Below are 12035 nucleotides of genomic sequence, written 5' to 3'. Positions count from 1 at the left end.
GAATGGGTGGCCGAGGCGGAAAGAGCAGAGGCAAACCCCGCCCATAGTGGGAACCCAGGCGTTGGGTAGAGTCCCCACCCAGGTATAAATGTCGAGCCACAGGTTAAAGGCCTAAAAAGCTGTGCTTGTCAAGAAGTAGAAAGAAGGGGGAAGATAATCAAAGAGGCGTTATGCTGTCTTACTGTTATGCTGTGACAAGCAAAAGTAAAGCAGCCTTGCTATGTAAAGTGTCATTTAACTCACAAGAGCTGCTTTTAACTAGTTATCATAAGGGAGAAATGGTAGTAAAGGAAGTTAGGTAACTTGAAATTGAAGGAAAAGAAAATGATCTGCTTCCCTATCACGATTGGAATACACATTCAAACGAGGTGGCAGAGAAGCAAGCAGTGTATTCTGTTGAAAATTATTCTGTCCACCTCATTTGGGTGGGACCCTCAAATGATATAACCACATATAAAACAGAAAGAAAAACCCCTCGGTCCCCTCCCCAATAATACGTAATCGAAGGCTTTCCACATCTCTCCTGTACGTACATAGTCATGTTATTTCCCTTTCTTATGAAAATGAGATTATACATACTGTTCTATCATCTGTTTCATATTAAAACTATATGGTGGAAGTCTTGCTATATGTAGCTGTATTCTATTGTAATGTCAGCATATTATTCATTTGTGATGTACCATAATGTAGTTAATCATTGCTTAATGTTCCCTGTCCATACATATTGTCCATTCTTCAAAAGTATGTTTCTCATTTGAATATGGATATATTAATCCTTTGTGAAAAATATGACATATTTTCAAGAACTGTCAGTGTTTTGGTTTAAAATGCCCAGGTTTTGTATCTCATGTAAGAAGGCAGTCTCCACTCAAAAATTACTAAAATCTTCTCCCATATTATCTGTTAATTCTTATGATTTATTCATTACAACATCTGAAAATTATTTTTGTACATTGTATAAGATAGAGATTTAATTGTTTTCTTTTTTTCATGAATGAGTAGCCATTTTTCCAGTAATCATTTTGTTGAAATTGGTTCTTTCCCAACTGACTGGGAATACCTCCTTAATATAGTAAATTCCCATGTGTACATGTGTCTTTTTGTTATTCATCTGTTGCTTTGATCCATTTGTCTCTTCCCTTACAAATACCAATCTGCTTTGATTGTGGCATTTTTTAGTAATTCATAGGGCAAGTCCCTCTTCATTTTTCCTTTTCAAAATTGTGTTGAATATTATTGCATTTTCTTTCAGATAAAATTTAAGATAAATTGTTCATGTCCAATTAAAATAATCCTTTTGAGATTTTAATCATTATATTTTCTAATATTTTGTCATTGGTATGTAGATGAGTGTTTATATATCTGGCCAACTCTCTAAATTTATTAGTTTTAATACATTTTTTCTCTTGAACTTTCTAGGAAATCATCTCAATGTAATCTTATCTCTTATACTTTCTTTGCTTAATCAATTGCTAGCTTCCTCAGAATGGTAATAAATAATAACAATGATTCTGGTCATCTTTATCTTGTTTCTTGATTTGGGGATGTTTTTACTATGTCATTATATATGAAGGTTACTGTTAATTTCTAATAAATTCTATTTATCAAGGAAGTTTCCTTTAATAGTTCTAGCTTAATAGGATTTTTACAGAGAACCAATGTTTGCATTGTGTCCAAAATCATTTTTATGATTGGGGAGGGGGAATGTCTGTTTGCATGGGCTTGCACTTCGAGAACAATTTTAAATAATAGATGTTTGATGTTCATTTGGTATATATATTTCTTGTGTTGAGATAATGTCTTCTCATTATTTCTTTTTGTTTGTTTGTTTGTTTTTAGGGACAGGGTCTTGCTCTTTTTGCCTAGGCTAGAGTGCATTGGCTCAGTCATAGCTCACTGCAACCTCAAACTCCTGGGCTCAAATGATCATCCCACCTCAGCCTTCTGGGTAGTTGGGGCTACAGGTGCGCTATTTTTTTTTTTTTTTTTTTGGTAGAGATGGAGTCTTGCTTTGTTCACAAAGCGAATTCCAGGCTGGTCTCAAATTCCTGGCCTCAAGCAACCTCTTGCCTCAGCCTCCCAAAGAGTTAGAATTACAGGCATAAGCCACCACACCCAGCCTCATCTTTCCATTACTTCTTAACATTTTTATCAGAAACAGAGGTTGAATTTTGTCAAATGGCTTTTTGGCATCTCTCATAACCTGTTGTAGGTGCTTTTTTTTTTGACCTGTTAGTGATTGTGCATTATTTCACTGTATTTCCAGTTTGTGAACCAATCTTACACTTGGTCATGGCATAATATTTAAGCATATATTAATTCCTTTTTGGTGACTTTTTTTTAAATCAATAATTGATATTCATCTATGGTCATCTTTTTCTGTTATCTTTACCAGGTTTATTAATAGATGTCAAGATTTTGCTGGGTTTCCTAAAATGAACTAGGAAGAGTTCTTCTTCCTCTGCTCTGAAGTAGTTTAAATAGCATAAGAACTCTGTTCTTTGAAGGTCTAAAAAAATTTACTCATGAAACTGTCTGGGTCTTAGAGTACATTGTTCTTAAGAAAGCAACAATATTCAGCAAAATATCCCAGAACAAACAAACAAAAACTCTATAGAGAAAATACAATTAAATGAAAGACTCTGGAACATCAGTTATGTTGAAAACAAAGAAGTACCACTGTACTGATCTTGGTCGTTTCTCCTCCACACACACACACAACTTTTTTTTCATGGGCAAGGAAAAATGCTGTAGGTAGACGGAGGCTAGTAAGGAAAATGCATTGCTATTTTCTCTCCTCTTCTGCAGTTATGTTACAAAAGAAAGGGTGTAGCTTCTACATGGGCAAGTTGGTTTATGCCATGAAAGAAACCAAGATTGAAACTCCACTGGGAAAACATTAGTTTCACTTTGTTGTCACTAGCTTCCCAATTTTGCTGGGAAATTTCTTACTTTAAAGGTAGTAACCAAGCTGACATTTTACTGTAGCCAGATCCCACAGAGGGTTTCAAAATGAGTGGGTGAGAAAATACACAAGTTTAACATGCTTATACTTATTTAATATGAAGTGAAAATCATTAACACAGATCAGGTTATGTGTGTGGTATATGCACACACATAGAGCAGGGCTGACTTCCAAGGAACATAAGCCAACCATCTAACAAAAACCCACCTTTTTCCTTGACTAATAGTTTACTGTTAATACTTAGATAATAGTGTTAAGTAATCTTTGGTAGAATTATTAATTTTTATAAACAATTATTTCAAACACTTTTTAATCGTTTTCAAGAATATGACCTTAGACGGGTAATGTAATTTAGCAGTATACATCTGTGAACTATGGAGGATACCTCAAGACACTCATAAGTGTTATTTATAGTAGGATGCAGACATTATGCAAATGCTTGGATGGCTTTAGTATTTTCATTTATGGGCTATTATAGCAAAAATAATTATTGACATGATTGGGAGCTTGCCCTATAATGAAGAAACACTACATGTCTTTTAATACCGTATCTGTTATTCAAAAGTAAATGCTAGATAAAAATAGCTTGTTGATACATTAAGTTGGTGCAAAAGTAACTGCAGTTTTAGCATTGTTAAAATTTGCCCTTTGATACTAAAATACATTCTTAAATAAATGTTACGTTATACATGATTTTAATGTGCATTTCTCACTTTATTTCTTTTGCTAATGATTTATTATTTGCTGTTGATTTGATATTCATTTTAGACTATGGAAATGATTTTAGACAAAAAAACAAATCCAAGCAGTTTTCTTATTTGAGTTAAAAATGGGTCATAAAGCAGTGGAGATAACTTGCAACATCCACAACGCATTTGGCCCAGAAACTGCTAATGAAGGTACAGTGCAGTGGTGGTTCAAGAAGTTTTATAAAGGAGATGAGAGCCTTGAAGATGAGGAGTTCAGTGGCCGGCCATTGGAAGTTGACAGCAATCATCAAAGCTGGTCCTCTTATAGCTACACAAGTAGTAGGCGAAGAACTCAACATAGTTGACCATTCTACAGTCGTTTGGCATTTGAAGCAAATTGGAAAGGTGAAACAGCTCCATAAGTGGGTGCCTCATGAGCTGACCAAAAATCAAAAAAATCGTCATTTTGAAGTATCATTTTCTCTTATTGTATGCAATGACAATGAACCATTTCTCAACCGGATTGTGACATGCCATGAAAAGTGGATTTTATATAACCAGCGACTACCAGCTCAGGGTTGGACCGAGAAGAAGCTCCAAAGCACTTCCCAAAGCCAAACTTGTACCCACAAAAAGTCATTGGTCACTGTTTGGTGGTCTGCTGCTGGTCTGATCCACTACAGCTTTCTGAATCCTGGCGAAACCATTACATCTGAGAAGTATGCTCAGCAAATCAATGGGATGCACCGAAAACTGCAATGCCTGCAGCTGGCATTGCCCAACAGAAAGGGCCCAATTCTCCACAACAACGCTGGACCACACATTGCACAACCAACGCTTCAAAAGGTGAATGAATTGGGCTACGAAGTTTTGCCTAATCTGCCATATTCACCTGACCTCTCGCCAACTGACTATCACTTCTTCAAGCATTGTGACAGCTTTTTGCAAGGAAAACGCTTCCACAACCAGCAGGATGCAGAAAATGCTTTCCAAGAGTTCGTCAAATCCTGAAGCATGGATTTTTACACTACAGAAATAAACAAACATTTCTCATTGGCAAAAATGTGTTGATTGTAATGGTTCTTATTTTGAATAATAAAGATGTGTTTGAGCCTAGTTATAATGATTTAAAAATCACAGCCCGAAACCGCAATTACTTTTGCACCAACCTAATAAAACTTCACTATTTTTATACAATACATTAGCTGATTGGCTATTAATACTATTTATCCTTCTTTGTTTCCTAATATCTTTTTTTTTTTTTTTTTTTGAGACAGAGTCTCACTCTGTCACCTTGGGTAGACTGCAGTGGCATCATCATAGCTCACTGCAATGTCAAACTCCTGGGCTGAAGCCATCTTCCTGCCTCCGCCTCCACACCCAGCTAATTTTTCTATTTTTAGTAGAGACGGGTCTTTGTCTTGCCCAGGTTGGTCTTGAATTCCTGAGCTCAAGCAATCCTCCCACCTCAGCCTCCCAGAATGCTAGGATTACAGGTGTGAGCCACTATACCTCACCTGTTTTCTAATAAGCATAAATATTACTATTTAATTTCAACTCGTTTGTTTCAATTATGTTATGCTGTTTTAGTTTCTACTTCCGGTAGGATTTATGCTGTGGCTGCCATTTCCCACCTGCTGTCTCCTATACTTGCTGCCATGGTTTTGAATCATGTATAAAGGGAAAGAGGAAGCTATTATTTAGAATAGGTAATAAGAATCTCTTTATAGTTCTGAACCAAGATTATGATTATCTTCAGGAAGGGATAACAATATGAAATGAACTACCTTTTAGGTGAATGGTTAATTAGTATCCAAAGTTTTTTGTCAAATACTAGGTACAGTATTTGACAAATACCAGGTACAGTATTTGACAACTGCTCAAACAAATTGAGTGGGATTACTACAAGTAATGGTACCAGGCCCTGTGCACTGAAAACAAGCCTTTGGAACCTATGTAGGACATGTGTCATGTTTTCCAATCCCTAATCTATAAAAACTTTTTTTTTTAAGTTGTAACATACATATGAAATTTACCATCTAAACCACTTTTAAGTGTATGGTTCAGAAGTGTTAAATGTATTCACATTGTTGTGCAACCAAGGAAAATATTTTTAAAGGTGCTTTTTTTTTTTTTTAAGGAAAAGATTTTGGAAAGTAAATAATGGTAATTGTCTCGTGGAAAATTTCCTGGACAGTAACCTTTTACCTTCAGAGATACACTCTCTATAATGGTAATTATCAGTAATAAGTTTTGAGAATAAGCAGTTTGAGTATCAGTGATCTGCAATAGCTTTTACTCATTTTCAGTACTTTTTCTTTGCAGAAAAGAAGGGTCTACTGAAAATAGGTTGTTAACATTGAAGACAAAGTCTATCTTTTAAGTCTTTGCAGTAAGAGATTACTGGAAATTGAGTGGACAAAGAAAACTAATATGAGTTCTATTTTGATGGCTTCCTAGCCAGCTGAAGTTATGAGTCCTTGAAATATTTGCAGTAGAATGAAGTATGGAGAATTATTCTATTGAGCAGCAGAACAAACACAATAGGGTAATTTTGCTGTAGACAGTGGCTTGCTATAAGGACAGAAGTTAGAGACTTAGGTCTCTTCAAGATAAAGGATGTATTATTTTAAATTGAAGAAAGTTTTTTGGAACCAGTTAGCAAATCAGTTGTTATTGTGGGATATTTAAATAGTTTTACTATTCATAACCATTTATGATGTGGCATTTAGTATAATGTAATTTCATGACCTCATATATATGGAGTCCCTCAACTAGAAATACCTATCCCTTGATATTAGTGTTTCTGAACCTTTTTAAATCCTTATCTCCTTTCTGGTAAACATTAAAATCTCACAAATCCTAGGAGATTATAATATGTGTTCCTTCCCACACAGTCCTTCTCCCCGTCTACACCCCTCCACACTGATAACAAACTTTCTTTTTCACTTCCCTTAGTGATGAATATTCTGCAGATCCCTGGTTTATTGATTTATGAAAACAGATTTTTAATATTAGCCATTTTTAAATTGTATATCCCTCCTCCCCCATCTACAGATTCTAACACGGCCCCTACTCAGAAGAGAAGATACCCCTTAAAGATCACTCATATGCCTAAGCATTGCTAACTAAAGCAATGTCATGCATATATTTACATCAGAGGGGTAGAACATCTATGCCCAGTTTCCCTTCTGGTATTATACTGTTCAGTTGTGCATTTGAATCCATAGCACTTGATAAACAGTCTGAGAGAAAGAAGTACTACTGGAGAAAAAAAGGAAGTGGGGCAAAGCTGAGACTCATGGGTGTGGTCTTTGCCTTTGACAGTGAAATCTTTTAACTCTTGGAAGATAGCATAGTTCACCAAGTTCTAACATCCAGCAAAATAGAGAACATTGACTGGGGGGCTTTGGGTTTGATCAGTGGGGTTGTCTTACCTTGATTATCTTGATGCATTTAGCCAACTAGCTTATAGAAAAAATACAAAATCCAAATTTTAACACTGCTGGATCTAAGATATTTAAGTTTCTATTATATCAGCTGCCTGAATGGAATACAGAAACAGTATAGTGCAATGTACTATGGGTATATCCATGACCAAAGTTTATAACCTGGAAAGTGAGACTAGAAATGCAAGCTATCATTTGAGGAATTGGCTGCTTGTGTTATATATAATAACTCTTATATTGGAAAATGATTTTAAGTAAATGTTAGGAGTGGCAGTTCTCTTCCATTTCCTTTCTTCAAGTAAAGAAAACACACTTATATTTTTTAGTGTATTTAAAAAGTCTGCCTTAACCGTCAAGGATAGAAGATGTCTTATTTATATGTATGTACTGTGTTATTGACTGATTTTTTTTCTCTTTTTGCTCTTGATGCTTTTTGTGGGTGAGAAGGCATATAGCTAAGGTACATAAAAGACAGGATATTGTCTCTCTCATTCACTTATTCACCTCTTTCTCTGCTAAAGTGACAACTTTTTTAAAACAAACTGTGAACTCTTATTATTCAAAATCCAAGGGGTTGAGATATTCATAATCCAAGGGATTGAGAAAGGCTGGTGGCTTTCTTTTCTAGGGCAGACTGGAAGGGTTCGTAGTTACTCTAGGTGATTTCCTTTCCCCATCCTGAAGCTGCTTTACATTTGAATTGGTCTCTCACCACAAATGTGAACCCTGGCAGAACCTTCACCCAGAAGCAGAATAGGCTCTGCAGTGGGGGAAACCCAGCAGAGGGGGAGCCTTTTCCACCTCCCACATCACCCACACTTGTCTCTACCACCCACAGAAAAGTAGACCTTCTAAAAAATTACAAATCCTCCCAGGGTGGAGATGGTGGAAATCCTACTTTTTATGAAGTCTGTGATTCTTTTCAAACTTGGAATTCCAATATATATGTATCTGATCAAAGTTCAGCTGTTCCGGTAAAACAGGTGATTGGGAGTGGAACATTGTTTGGCTCATACAGCCCCAGCCTCAGTAGAGTTCCAGAAGCATCACTCTTTGCCCTTGATTATTACTTTATCCAGGATTGGTTGACTGTCATTTGAAAACATAATATTGGCTGCCAGAGACAACAGACTTAAGAAATGTATTAATATCTATTATCAACCTAAAGAAAGAAATTGTAAAATTAATATAGAGAGTTTATTTGGGCCAAGGTTGAGGACAGCTTGAGGAGGCATTCTTCCAAGTTGCCTTGGGAGTCTTCCATTCAGCATTTGTTACAAGCAGATTTTTAAAGGCAAAAGGGGACAAGGAATGGGCTGATACAAAGTCGTTTGACAGGAAATCTCATTGGTTTACAGAAATAACATGATTAGTGATTGACTATACTTTGTTCAACTATAGGATGTGAGTTATGGTGTCCAGCGCATGGCATTTTATGGCTACTTGGTATCAGTTAGTCTAGAGCCCACATAGCAAGTAGCTTCAAGAGGTAATTATTGAGCTCACCGGGGAGAATGCAACATGACTACTGTCACAAACCCTTACATTTCAGTGCCCCTCTGGGCCTGATAATTAGAGGGGGCTTACATTCCTCATATACAAAGTTTATTTTCTTTCTCACTATGAAATAAGGAGGGAAGTTCATTTTAAAAGGGGGGGAGGAGTATGGAGAATTAGAGTACCAGTTCAGAATATTCAACATCCAGATAATAGGAGTCCCAGAAAGGTATATAAAAGAAAGGCAATTGCCCAAAAAATATTTTAAGAAAATTCCCAGTAACTGAAGGATGGATTTCCAGATTTAATGGGCCCACCAAGCACTTATTGCAATGGATGTAAATAGTTCATGACAAAGTATGGTTCTGAAATTTCAGAGTCCCAGGGTCAAAGAAAAAAAAAATCCTGATAGTTTCCAAAGAGAAAAAAATAGGTTAAGTACAAGATAAGGAATCAGAATGAGTCTGAGCTTCACCAAAAACAAGTGGAAGCTAGAAGATAGTATAGCATAGTATAGCAAAGCTTTCAAAATTCTTTTTTTTTTTTTTTTTAAGACAGAGTCTTATTTCTGTTACCTGGGCTAGAGTGCCACGGCATCAGTGTAGGTCACAGCAACCTCAAACTCCTGTGCTCAAACGATCCTCCTGCCTCAGCCTCCCAAGTAGCTGGGACTACAGGCACAACACCACGATGCCTAGCTAATTTGTTTTTCTATTTTTAGTAGAGACAGGTCTCACTCTTGCTCAGGCTGATCTCGAACTCCTGACCTTAAGCAATCTTTGCGCCTCGGCCTCCCAGAGTGCTAGGATTACAGACGTGAGCCACTGTGCCCAGTCAAAAGCTTTCAAAATTCTGAGGAAAAATTACTTCCAATCTAGAACTCTTAACCTGGCCAAACTATCAGTTAAGTCTGAGGATAAAGATACTTCCGTTATTCAAGGTCTCAAACATATTTACTTCCCAAACACTTTCTTGGGAAGCTGCTGTAGGATTTGCTTCACCAAATAGGGGTGTAAAATAAGAAAAGAGATTTGGGATACTGAAAATGAGGGATTCAACTACCAAATTCAAGGTGAAAGAAGGTCACAAGATAAAGGCCTTTTATCAGGAATGGAGAGCAACCAGTCCATATTGGAGCAAGTTAGAAAGCTCACTGAGAGATTCCTCTAAGAAGATAAAATTGATAGAATACCTGAAGTGTCTGAATGTGTTGCAGAGTTATATTAGTGATAATAGGAAATCAAACAAAAAATTTTTTTCAGGGAAAAAGTTTTTTAGGAAAGTAAAAGCAGCTGTAGTACATTATATGGCTCAGCAGTGAATAGCATTACATAGTAATAAGACAGAAAAATGTAAAGGCTAATCTAACCCAAAACAGTATATAACTGTATTGGGAAAATGGAAATCTAACCAAAAATAGTATATAACTGTATTGGGAAGATGGGGAGAATAGGAACGAGGGGGTGTTTAAAGAGCTGTAGCCTTATTTTGCATAGAGATACAGAGATAAATACAAAAAAGAATCAGCTAAAGGAGTTGTTGCCAAGGTGAAGCAGGAAATGGGGAGGGGAGAGCAGAGGACTACTGTTTTTCTTATGCCTTATAGAGCTGTTCGACTCATTAAGATGTAGTTATGTGTAGTTTTGATAAAAATTTAAAACCAAATTGGGGGGAAAGAGCTAGAGATTGTGCTTTCGCATCAGAGGGACCCAGATTTATCTGGCTCTTCCACTTTCTAATTCTGTGACCTTGTACAACTTATTTACCCTCTAAAGTTCAGTTTCTTCATCTGTAAAAGGGATGTAAAGGGGGAAGCAGAGGGAAGATTAATAAAAATGAGGTAGTTTATGTAAAGCACCTGGCAAATAGATAGATGTCAGTTCCTCCTCATGTCCCCAGTGCTTCCCATGACAAAATAGGGAACCACCTCTGTTATTGTTGGGATGCTTGCGATTCAAACAGAAGACTGCGATTGTCCTGGTCCTTGGCTGTGTGCCTCTTTGTATTGAAGGCATGTCATTGGGATCTATTTCTTTTCTGAACTATCTGTAGGTAGTTTGAGAATTTAAATAGAATTGGGATGATGAGAGTTTTGGTGGGGGAACATCAGGGGTCATTGCTGCTTGGTGGAAAAAGGGCTGTGGTCACAGTCAAATTTCTCAAGAAGAACTTTAGGACAAATGCCATTAATAGAGAAAATATTTGTCATATAGACTGCTGAGTTGTAGAAATTTTATGAAACCAAGATCAATAAAGTGCTGCTGTTCTGGGCCATCTGCCAAAGTATCAAAATACCTTTTTTTGGTTTTGTTTTGGAAAAAGTCTTCTACCTTAGCAACTGCTATTTTTGCTTCTACATTCTATACACTTCTTCTGGAACAATTCATAAAGCAGATCACTGTGGGAATAAAGGCCACTTTATGAAAGCCTCTTTCCTTGCCTTGGTGCCTATTCGTATGTGCTTTACAGTGCTTTCCAAGCATGGCTCCATCCCCTATCGCAATGATTTTAAATCTTTCTCTCATCTCCCCCCAACACAAAGTTATGATCCAGCAAGTCTTGGACAGGGTTTGCTAATCTGTCTTTTAAAACCAGCCTGCATGATTCTAATGTATTGACAGGTTGGAAACCAGTGTCCTATAGCCTGACTCTACCTTAAACATTTTAAACTGGGGCAGATGAGATAGTTAAATGACTTGTTTACTCTCACCCATCACCAAGTATGTCTAGACTGGACATGTGTATTCTGTACTTCAACTCTGATTTTATCTTTGGTTGGCTAGGCTTTTTAATTTAGATTCTCTAATATAGAAGTTGTCTTAATAGAGAAATTAATACATTTTACACAAGATGTGGTGTAGTTAAAAGTTTAGTTTGGAATCTTTATTTTTTTTATAACATCTTTTTATTTTTTTTCCTAGAGACAAAAGGAAGTGAAACAGCAAATCAAAGTTTTTAATCAACTCTTGCTTCTCCGCAATATGATGGCACAGCATGTGTAAAGATTTACTAGGTCTGAATATTCACATTTGAGAAAAACTAGTGTGGCCCTGAAAAGGATAGAGAGTTGGGTAATTTTGGCACATATGCAGGTTTGTAAGTTTGGTTTGTCAGGCTACTCAGGGATTTTGGGGTCCTGTCTTCAGAAATATTCAGTAGTTTTAAGGGAGAGGGTGTTTTGCATGGTGTAAAAATATTGGGCCTGCTTTTAAACTTATACATTTAAAGTCAAATTCTAAACATCTTGGGAATGGCTAAAAATTGAGATCTGGAAATCTCTGAAACCTTATTTATTTTCTCATTGGAGTTCTCACAATTACTTCTAATAAAACAAGTTGTGACTTGCAAACATTTGCCCAACAGCCTCTAGATGTCCTGAGGGAAATTAAAAGCAGAGGTATGAAACGCTGTAGAGTCCTGTGCCCAGTGGATAAG

This window comes from Lemur catta, chromosome 8 (assembly GCF_020740605.2).
Source record: "Lemur catta isolate mLemCat1 chromosome 8, mLemCat1.pri, whole genome shotgun sequence".
In the NCBI taxonomy this organism is placed as follows: Eukaryota; Metazoa; Chordata; class Mammalia; order Primates; family Lemuridae; genus Lemur; species Lemur catta.
The sequence above is the reverse complement of the archived record's forward strand: the minus strand, read 5'-3'. Positions refer to the sequence as shown.